Below are 10,626 nucleotides of genomic sequence, written 5' to 3' on the forward strand. Positions count from 1 at the left end.
ATTCCAGATGGTTTTATTTATATGTGGTTTATAGAGAAGCAAAGCAAAGGGTCATACAGAAGCAAACCAATACAAAATCTCAGAAGTTTGACTTTTTTTTTTAACAGTGATGATTTTTAAATATATTTATTACATCATCCTTCATTTTCGTACAATGTATGATTTCCTCATGAAATTCCCACCACCAATTCACCCATGCATCATCATCATAGTCCCTTGTGCTCTTCCCACTCCTGTCTTGCTCCTTCTATCTCCTCCTCTACAGGATATCTCTGATCTATAGTTGCCTGATGATATTGATTTTTACTTTATTATATTTCCTTTTTTTCTGCTTCCTCTTTTGATTCCTCTACATTCCTCCTGTAAGTGAGCCTCTTTGATATTTTTCTTTTTCTTTCTGGTTTATTTCACTGAACATAATCCCTTCCAGCCCCATCCCTGTTGTCATGAAGGGCACGAGTTTATTCTTTTTGATCGATGAGTAATATTCCATTGTGTAAATGTACCACATCTTCTTGATCCAGTCATCTATTTTTGGGCACCTGGGTTGCTTCTATAGCTTATCTATTTTAAATTATGCTGGAATAAACATAGGGGTGCAGATGTCTTTTTGAATTAATGTTTTTGTGTCCTTTGGGTAGATTCCTAAGTGTGAACTTGCTGAATCATCTGGAAGCTCCATTTATAGTAGTTTAAGGAATACACACACCGATTTCCATAGTGGTTATACCAGTTTTCTTTCCCACTAGCAGTGTAGAAGAGTTCCTTTTCCTCCACATCCTCACCAACATTTGTTGTTGCTAGTTTTTTAACATGTGACATTCTAATGAATTAAGGTGGTGTCACATTGTGGTTTTTATTTTCATTTCCTTGGTTACAAGTGATGTTGAATATTTTTCATATGCCTGGTTTACATTTGTGTTTATTCTTTGGAAAAAGTGTCATTTTAGCTCTTCTGCCCATTTTTTGACTGGCTTGTTTACTTTATTTCTGTTGAGCCTCATTAGCTCATTAGTAGATCTTTGTGATCAAAATGAGGTTGCCAGAGGGGAAGGCAGAGGGTGAGAGAGCAGGATGTAGAGGGGACCTAATGGATTGTGGTGGAGGACAATGGGCACCTTGGTGGTGGGTGTGGTGTAGTGACATATATCTGACAATATGTGAGCATATATCACTAAATCATATATAGTATTTTAAACTAAGTTATTTCAATAAAATTAAAAATGGTAATAATAACTAGTAAAAAATTTCTTTGCTGAGCTTGTATGATTATACACAATTTATTCAAAATAATTCTGTAAGTTAAATGTTACTCATAATCTTATTGTTGTAAGGACAAAACTACTATATACTTTTCAGAAACTGTCAGCAGTTCTATAAAGTAGTCAGTATTATTCTAGCCCTCTTGCCAATGAGGAGATTTGTTCTATGTCATATAGCTAATAGTGATGGAGGCAGGTTTTTTGAATCAGGATGATCTGTTTATATAGACATGTGACAGTATCTATAAGAAAAAATGTGGTTCAGAGAAGGCAAATGAATTTAAGTGCACAGCTGGAAAATAGCTGTAGCACAATTTGATAGGATGATCTGTCTTCAGATTCACTCAGTAATACATCTATGTGTGTGTGTATGTGTGTGTGTGTGTACACACATATATGTATGTATATGTGCATATAGATGTGTGTGTGTGTATGTATTAGTTATGAATGTAATGCATCACTGCTTATTTTTATGCAGTGTTTGATTTCTCCTCTAAGGTGTAGCCCCCATAAGATCCCCTTGAAGTTAAACATATAAATGAGTCTCCACTGTCATTTTGGAGACTACTTACAATGTTGGTAAATGCCTACAGAAGAATTGCATTATTTCTTATTCTCTCTGTTTGGGTTGGCAATAGCTTTCAAATTCTGATTTTAATTTTTCTAATGTTGATCCTTGCTAATTTTTTTAAAAGTTTTATTTATTTACTCATACAGAACTGGGGTACAAACCAGAGATGCAGTGGGTGAGAGGATTCACCAGATACAGAGTGGGGAGCAGAACAGGCAGATCAATGAAGTACACTGCTGAGGGGAGCAACGGTCAGGAGAGGTCTGCTGCGCCATGTGGATTTCCTCCGGGGCAGGCTGGGATCGAACTCATGCAGAAATGGCTTAAGCTTCTTAGTGCAGTGCTTTAACCCACTGCGCCACCAGGGAGGGTCCGATCCTTGCTAATTTTTAATAAAGTAGTAAATTATTTTATTGGCAAAGGATTATAAGTTATGTTATGCTGAAGCAATGGATAAATTTTTAATTACCCAAATCTCTTTAATACATTGCCTGGGTTGAGATACACTCAGAAAATTGAAAAATCTTGGGTTAGTAATATTTCTTTCATATGCATCAGAGAATTAGTTTTTCTTAACAGATAGCCTAATATCTAAATCAATGCAGATGTCTCCCAGTCTTACACATACACACACACAAGACCAACATAAAAGTCAATAATTTACTTTTCTTATCCTGCTACTCCTAACATGAATTCCCTCACCAAAGAGACAGCCTAAAGAGATGTTCACTTACTGCATTTCTGCATTTGCTCACAAGTTTTTTGTTTTTGTTTTGTTTTGTTTTTTGCCTGCCCACCTCCAATTTCCTTCTTGTCTATCCCCATTCATCTTTTCCAAATAGCCAGTGAAAGTTCTAGCTCTCCTTAAAATAGTCAGTCTCTGGTGTTTTAGCTGATATCATCCACCCCATCCATTATTTTGAAAAACAGTAGTGGCTGTTTTCTTTAATAAGCAGCTTTGATGATTGCTTTCCTTATTTTGGTATCTATTTCCTCTGCAGTTATAAGCTTCTTAAAGATAAGACTTAAAGAGTGAATGTAGGACTGTTGAATGTGATAATTGCTAATAAATACTTTGGGATTAGCTACTGGAGAGTAAAGAACTCTATACTTTGGTATCACATAATTAGAATTGCTTATAAGTGCCACAATTTTCTAAAAAACCTATGGTATATTCTAGTGAGTAATAACCTTGTTACACATTGCACATCACTTATGTTTCTTTTACATAGTATATATTTAATTTAATTTTTTTAAATTTATTTTCACCTGAGGTAATATTGAGGTGCATTCATCAGGTATTGCCACTATCATTTACTACTACCAACTTACCCATATTCCATCATTGTGATTTATTCACTCTTTGTTCTTTCTCTTCCTTCTTTTTTTCAATTTTGTAGTGTTAGTTTTTCAACTTGTCTTTATATGACTATCAGTTTAGTCACTTTTATTCCACATATTAGTGATACCAACTGGTATTTATATTTATTCTTCTGACTTATTTTACTTAACATTAACTTTCAAGCTTCAGTCATGTTGCTACAGAGGCATCAACTAATAATTTTGAACAACGAAAAAAAATCCAAAACCTTTGGGCCAACCAAGGGGTCCGGGAAAACTAAATTAATTTGGTTTTTTATAGTAAATGGAGCAATAACAAACATGGTAGTACAAGTTTCCTTTTGAATTAGTGTTCTTGGATATTTGGAGTGGATGTCTGGGAGTGAAATTACTGGCTCATGGCAGATTCATATCTAATGTTTCAAAATACTTCATGCTGTTTACCAGAAGGGATGAAACAGTTTGCATTACCACCAGAAGTGTAGGAAACTTCTCTTTATGCTACATCCTTGATAGCACTTCTTGTTTTTTGTTTTCTCAATATGGACCATTCTCACAGAATGAGTTGGTATCACACTGTGATCTAGATTTGCATTTTTTTTTAATAATAAGGGATTGTGAACATATATCTATATAGATATATCTATCTATCTATTTATCTCTCTCTCTCTCTCTCTCTCTCTCTCTCTTTTTTCATGCCTAATGGTTGTTTGAATGACAGCTTTGAAAAGATGTCAGGGTTTTTTGTGCATATTTTTATTGGGTTATTCACTGTGTTTTTCTAGAATTTTATGGCTTATCTGTAATCTTTGACATCAGTCCTTTGTCAGATGTATAACATGCGAATATTTTCTCCCATTTGGTGGGGTATCTTTTTGTTTCATATGGTTTCTTTTTAGTTTCATGTAGCCTTAGCTGTTCTTGTAAACTTTTGTTCTCCTTTTTGTTGGAGATGAATCCTTAAATAAATTACAAAATTTATGTCATGAAGTGATTTGCATATGTTTCCTTCTATGATTTTTTTACTATTCAGGCTCCACATCCAAGTGTTTGATATAATTTGAGTTAATTTTGTCTGTGGTTTGAGGTCAAGGTCATTATATTGCATTCAACTGTCCAGTTTTCCAACACAATTTTTTTACTTCCGGTGTAAGTTTTTGACTCACTTGTCAGAGATTAACTGTCCATATATATATGGATTTACTTCCTGGCTCTCAACTCTATTCCATTGGCATGTATGTCTATTTTTGCTCCAGTACCAAGCTGTTTTTATTATGGTAGCTTTATAATATAGTTGAGATCTGAAATTATGATCCTTCCATTCTCTTATTCTTTTGTCAAGATCACTTTTGCTGTTCAATGTCTTTTGTGATTCCATATGATTTTCAGTACTATTTGCTTCTGTTCTTAGAAATGTGCCATTGATATTTTACTGGGATTACATTGGCTATGTAGATTGGCTTTGGTAGAATGACCATTTTCACAATGTTATTCCTCTAATCCATGGGAGGAAACATTTTTCCACTTTTTTTTGTCTTCTATTTCTTTCAACAATGTCTTATGTTTCTTTTGTATAGATCACTACCTCTTTTGTTATTCTTGTTACAAGGTATTTAATTTTTGTTTTTGTTGATTTGTAAATGGGATCACTTTCTTAATGTCTCCCTCTTCTGTCTCTTGGTTGTGTGTAGGAAAACAATTATTTCATGTATAATGATTATTCTCTGCCACCTTGCTAAACTGACAACTTGTTTCAATTACTTTTTTTTCCCATGGAATCTTGAGGGTTCACTATGTATACTATCATACCATTCTCTATGTATATTTGTATATTATCATATACAAATAATTATTGCTTTGCTTCTTCTTTTCCAATTTTCATTCATTTTACAATTATCTCTTGTCTAATTGCTTTAGCTATAATCTCCAATACTATGCTGAATAGCATTGGTGAGAGTGAACATCTTTGTTTTGTACCAGTTCATAGTGGGAACTAGTTTGGTTTTTTATCATTGAAAATGATAGTAGACATAGTTTTGCTCTCAGTAGTTTTTATTATATTAAACTATGTTACATTCATCCTCAGTTTTTCAATATTTCTTATAAATGGAGGCTGGGTCTTATCAAATATTTTCTCAGCATCTATCGACATGATGATTTTTTTTAAATTCTTTTTATTGTTGATGTAGTGAATTAGGTTGATTGATGTTTGGATGTTAAACCTTCTTGTGTTCTTGGCATGAATCTTATTTGGCCACGGTGATATATGATTCTTTTAAAGCATTATTGCGTTCTCTTTGCTAGTGTTTTATTTGAGAATTTTGTATCTGTTTTCATTAGGGCAATTGGTCTGTAATTTTCTTTTGTGTGTGTGTTCTTGATTTTTATATTCAAGTAATCTTGGTATCATTGAAAGTACTTGGAAATATTCCTTCTTTTTTATATTTTGGAAGAGTTTGAGTAAATTAGGTTTATATAATCTTTGAAGTTTTGATAGAATTTATTTGTGAAGCTTTCTGGTCTTGGACTGTTTGTCTGTTTGTTTGTTTTGGTGGGGGGAGTTGTTGAGTTTTGATTAATGCTTCATTTTCCTTGCTTGTGATTAGTTTGCTTAGGGTTTATATTTCTTTCTTACCTAGTCTCAGATGATTGCATAATTCTAAGAACCTGTCCATCTCTTCTAAGTTATTAAATTTGTTAGCATATAGATATTCAAATTACTCTATAGTTAACCTTTGTATTTCTGCAGTATCTATGATGACTTATCCACTTCATTTTTTATTTTCTTTACTTGAGTTATCTTTTATTTTCTTGGTAAACCTTGCTAGAGGTTTGCCTGTTTTGTTTATTTTTTCAAAGAACTAGTTTTTGGTTTCATTGATTTTTTTGACTACTTTTTAAATTTCTAATTCATAATTCGTCTTTCATTGTATTGTTTCTATTCTCCTACTGGTTTTTGGATTTGTTTTGTCTTGTTTTCTTAATTCCTCAAGTTGAGTGAGAAGGGTACTTATTTGTGTTCTTTCCTGTTTCTTGATGTGGGCATGTATTGTTATATATTTCCTATTAGTGTTGCTTTGGCTATATTCAATAAGTTTTGAATGGTAGTGTAGCCATTTTCATTTGTCTTGAGGTTTTCATTATTTCATTATTATTATACCTTTTTTTATTTCCTCATGAACTCAATTGTCTGCCAGTAGTGTGTTGTTCCATTTCCATGTTTTAAATGTTTCCATGCCTTCTTTTGATTGTTGATTTTTATTTTGCTACCTGTATCATCTGAGAAATTTCTGGGTATGATCTAGAGCTTCATGAAATTATTGATACATGTTTTGTGTCTCAGGATATGGTCTATTGTGGAGAATGTCCTATGTGAACTTGGGAAATATCTGAATTCTGCTTTTTGGGAGTGCAGTTCCCTGTACATGTCTATGAAATCCAAGAGTTCTAATTTTCCATATTGGATTATTGCATCCTTGTTTATTTTCTGTCTGGTTGATCTGTTAAATCACTAACCACAAATTTATTTTTTCCAATGCTAGATTTCAGAGTTGATGGTCATTATATAACTAGAAATCGACTTTGTCTGATGTAAGTATGCTGTTTCTGCTTTCTTTGGATACCCCTTTGCTTGTAGGATTATTTTCCAAAACTTTACTTCAAAGCTATGTTTGTCTTTCAGGTTTAGGTGTCTCTTCTGGAGATAGCAGAAAGTTAGGTTCTCTTCCATGATCCAACTGGATACTTTGTGTCTTACAATTGGTGAGTTCAGTCCATTTACATTTAATATGATAATTACATGTGGCAGTCCACTGCTTCCATTTCAATCTTAATTTTTTTTGGTCTATTTCCTTAAGTAGTAATATGTGCTTTTTTTTTTTTTTTTGGCCTCCTGTATAAGGTATTTCAATATTTCATGCAAAAAAAAGGTTTAATATTTTAAAATTCTTTGAGTTTCTCTATGTCTGAAAAGGCCTTTATTTCTCTCACACATGAAGGACAGTCTTGCAGGATAGAGTATTCTTGGCTGGCAGTTTTTCTCTTTATGTATTTAGGAGTTAGACCTTGATAGGCATATTGGGAAAGGGCCCTGGAGGAGGTGTAACAGGAAGTAAATACCAGAACATCACATAAAAAATGACATATTTGAAGCACAGTATCAAAAATGAGAGTCCCAAACCACCAATCAAAAAACTGCATGACCAACGCCACCCATAGAACCAAAACCTGAGCACTGTTTTAAAAACCCTATGTAACCTTCACCTAATGTCAACCCTCCTTTGGAATCTCCTTTGTGGGATCTATTTTGCTTCTTATCAGCCCTTGAATAAATCTATCAGGCCTTATCTCTGTGAGTCTGGTTTCTGGTGGCAATAGCTGACTTGTTTCTTTAATAAATGTTTTGCTTTTTTACTGTTGAGTGGCTTGAGGATTCACTCTTCATTCCTTTGGTCATTGTTCCTGGTTTGTTTTTTGTCAATTCCATTCTCTTCTTGCTCACAATGTTTCTTCAGAGAAGTCTGATCTGATGTTAGTCTTATCAGGATAACTTTGCATATTATCTGGTTCTCCCCCTTCTCAACCTCAAAATTGTTTCCTTGTTCTGAATTTTTAGAAATTTCAACATCATATGTTTCTTCAGAGAGTCTGATCTGATGTTAGTCTTATCAGGATAACTTTGCATATTATCTAGTTCTTCCCCTTTCTCAACCTCAAAATTGTTTCCTTGTTCTGAATTTTTAGAAATTTCAACATCATATGTCTTACTGATAGCCTCATTTTACTTAGTTGTGCCAGGTTTCTCTAGGTTTGGATGTGTTTCCTTCATTATTTCATTAAGTACACATTCTGTTCCTTTTTCCCACTCACTCCCTCTGATATTCCTGCTAATTTCATGTCGCCTTTTCTCAGAGAGTCAGATAGTTCTCAGAGTGTCTCTTTATTGTATTATTGTTTTTACTTCATTTCTCTTTCCTTCCCTGTGCAACTATTTTGCACATTTGCATCTTCAGTTACACTGAATTCCACTTGGTTTATTCTACTTTCATGAATTTATTCTGAATGTTTCAACACCTATATTTCCTTTTTAAAATGCTGAAATTCCATTTATTTTATTTAGAGCTTGTTTTCTTTCCTCACTTCATTGATTTCATTTCTAAGACATTAATTTGTATTTCTGGGTTTCTTTCTTTCTTTCTTTCTTTTTTTTTTTAGCATGGAAGTTCTAAATTCTGTACCTGGTAGGGAGAACATAACTTGCATGTTCATGACGTGGGATTCTGATCATTTATTCTCTCTCTGTGTTGTTATATGTTGCATTTGTTGGATTTTTCCTACTATCTATAATTAGCTGTTGTCTGTGGAATTTTCTCTGGCCATGACTCCTTTACCCTCACTGATCAAGGTTCTCAGCTATCTGTGCAAATCACTGGCAGAATCTTACAGTAGATCACAAGGTCTCTGGCCAATCTGATTCAATCTCTGAGTATAGAAGAAGTAAGAGATCTAAGCTGGTCTGGGTTGGGGCTAATGGCATCCTGTGGAAAGTTGAAAGGTCACTGGTAACTCTGATTTTCTCCCAAGCTACACCTTAAGTTTTAGAAGACATACATCCTGAATCCTAATTTGGGCTTTCTCTCTTTTTTCCACCAATAAGTCAGAAGTTCTTATGTTTATCTACAAACACAAATTCCCCCCAGTTCTTTGAGGGCACCACCAGCCATACTTATTAGTAGTTAACTATTTTATTTTATTCATCATTGTACAGCCTCTGTTTACATTTGCAACACTTTCCACTTACTTATTTTTAAATAAACTCTAGTTATCTATGTGGTATGACATTAAAATACCTTCTATGTGATCACTAGACATTAGGATTGCTTTCCAAACAACATTTTGTCACCAATCTCAATTTTCCAGAGAAACTGAATTTATGAGATTACTCAAGACTGACAAAATACAAAATTTAGAAAATCAATCATCTCATGAATTAAATCTATGTCAAATACCAAAATGAAAATAAATTATTATTATTATTATTATTATTATTATTATTTTGCTTTCATGGGGACTTAAGACCCTAAATAGTTTGGATAATAATCTAACAAATATTAACCTGCCCTATTTCCACTCTCATATACACAGACTTCCTTACCTTGATTTTTATTTTTATAGGCATTAAAGTCACTGATATATTATATATTTATCAGATGTGTTTATTTATCTGCTCTAGTGCAAACACCAGCAGCAAAGATATATAGATAGCTCAGGCTAGGATTATATAGCCTAGCTAGCTATCTATGGATATATATACATATATGATTCTACATTTGAAAATTACTACTAAAAGTCAAAACTTTTGTTTTAAAAAGTCTTAAATTTTGTTGAACATATATTGTTTTCAACATATAGTCCTAATATAATAAAATAACCAACTTCTATATGATATTTTGTAAAATGTGCTATTTATTTACTCTAACAAAATATTGTCTTGAAATGTTAATCTAAACTGAAATCTTAGTGTTTCCTTATTAAAACTTTCTGAGAGACCATCTCCTGAGTTTATCATTCTGGAAAGCTGCAGATCCCCAGAGCAGAAATCAGCAAAGAAACTAGAATGACTTTTTTGAAAACTTTTCACAATACTGTTTGGAAAATATTACACTCACATCTTTGTGGCAAAAGGCTCTTTTCTTTCCCTGGAAGCAGTCTTGGGCAGCCTTCTTTTATTTGCATGATTCTTTCGAGAGACTTTATTTAATTGACTAATTAAGTTAAAGGCCACAGTACAGTCCGGGAAATACTTTCCTTCTAAAAACAGCATTTTGGCCTTTAAGAGTTCCAAAGAATAACCTTCACTGCCACAAGTGCCACTGGGCTTGGCACCTAACATGCTTCAGCCACATGCATAGTCCTTTGAATCTAAAATAGAAGAGAATATAGAGCACCAAAATCTGCCAGTCTTTCCTCCATTCCAACTTACTCATTTAAAATTAGTTCCTAAAAGAACTGACTAAAAAGTTGGTGAACTCAGCAAAGAACATGTGGATATCAGTAGAAACAGTTGGTCATTTTTTCGTTGCTCATGCTGACTAGCTCATCTTGTCTATCAGTAAAAGAATGCAGCTAGACAGCAATTGTGTAGAAGTTGTAAGTGGCTTTGACCTTAATAGGGCTCAGGGGAAAGGTGATCTTCTATAGTTTCCAGAACTCAGTGCTTCACATCCAGTTAGAAATAACACATGAACAGCTGCACCAAGGTCATTATCTTCCCCCAGCTGAAAACCCTTAAAACCAGCAAACTAAGTAAATGTGCTCCAGTATTTATTTATGATGTTTATTGCACTGATAGAAATGTGGCCTAAAACCACTATTAAAATGTTTGGATGGATGTGCCATTTTTAAATAGTAAGTTCTTTCTTCTTAGATATGGATTGGCTGACACATTTGTAG

Source organism: Condylura cristata, unplaced genomic scaffold (assembly GCF_000260355.1).
Source record: "Condylura cristata isolate star-nosed mole 26May11 unplaced genomic scaffold, ConCri1.0 scaffold00010, whole genome shotgun sequence".
Classification (NCBI taxonomy): domain Eukaryota; kingdom Metazoa; phylum Chordata; class Mammalia; order Eulipotyphla; family Talpidae; genus Condylura; species Condylura cristata.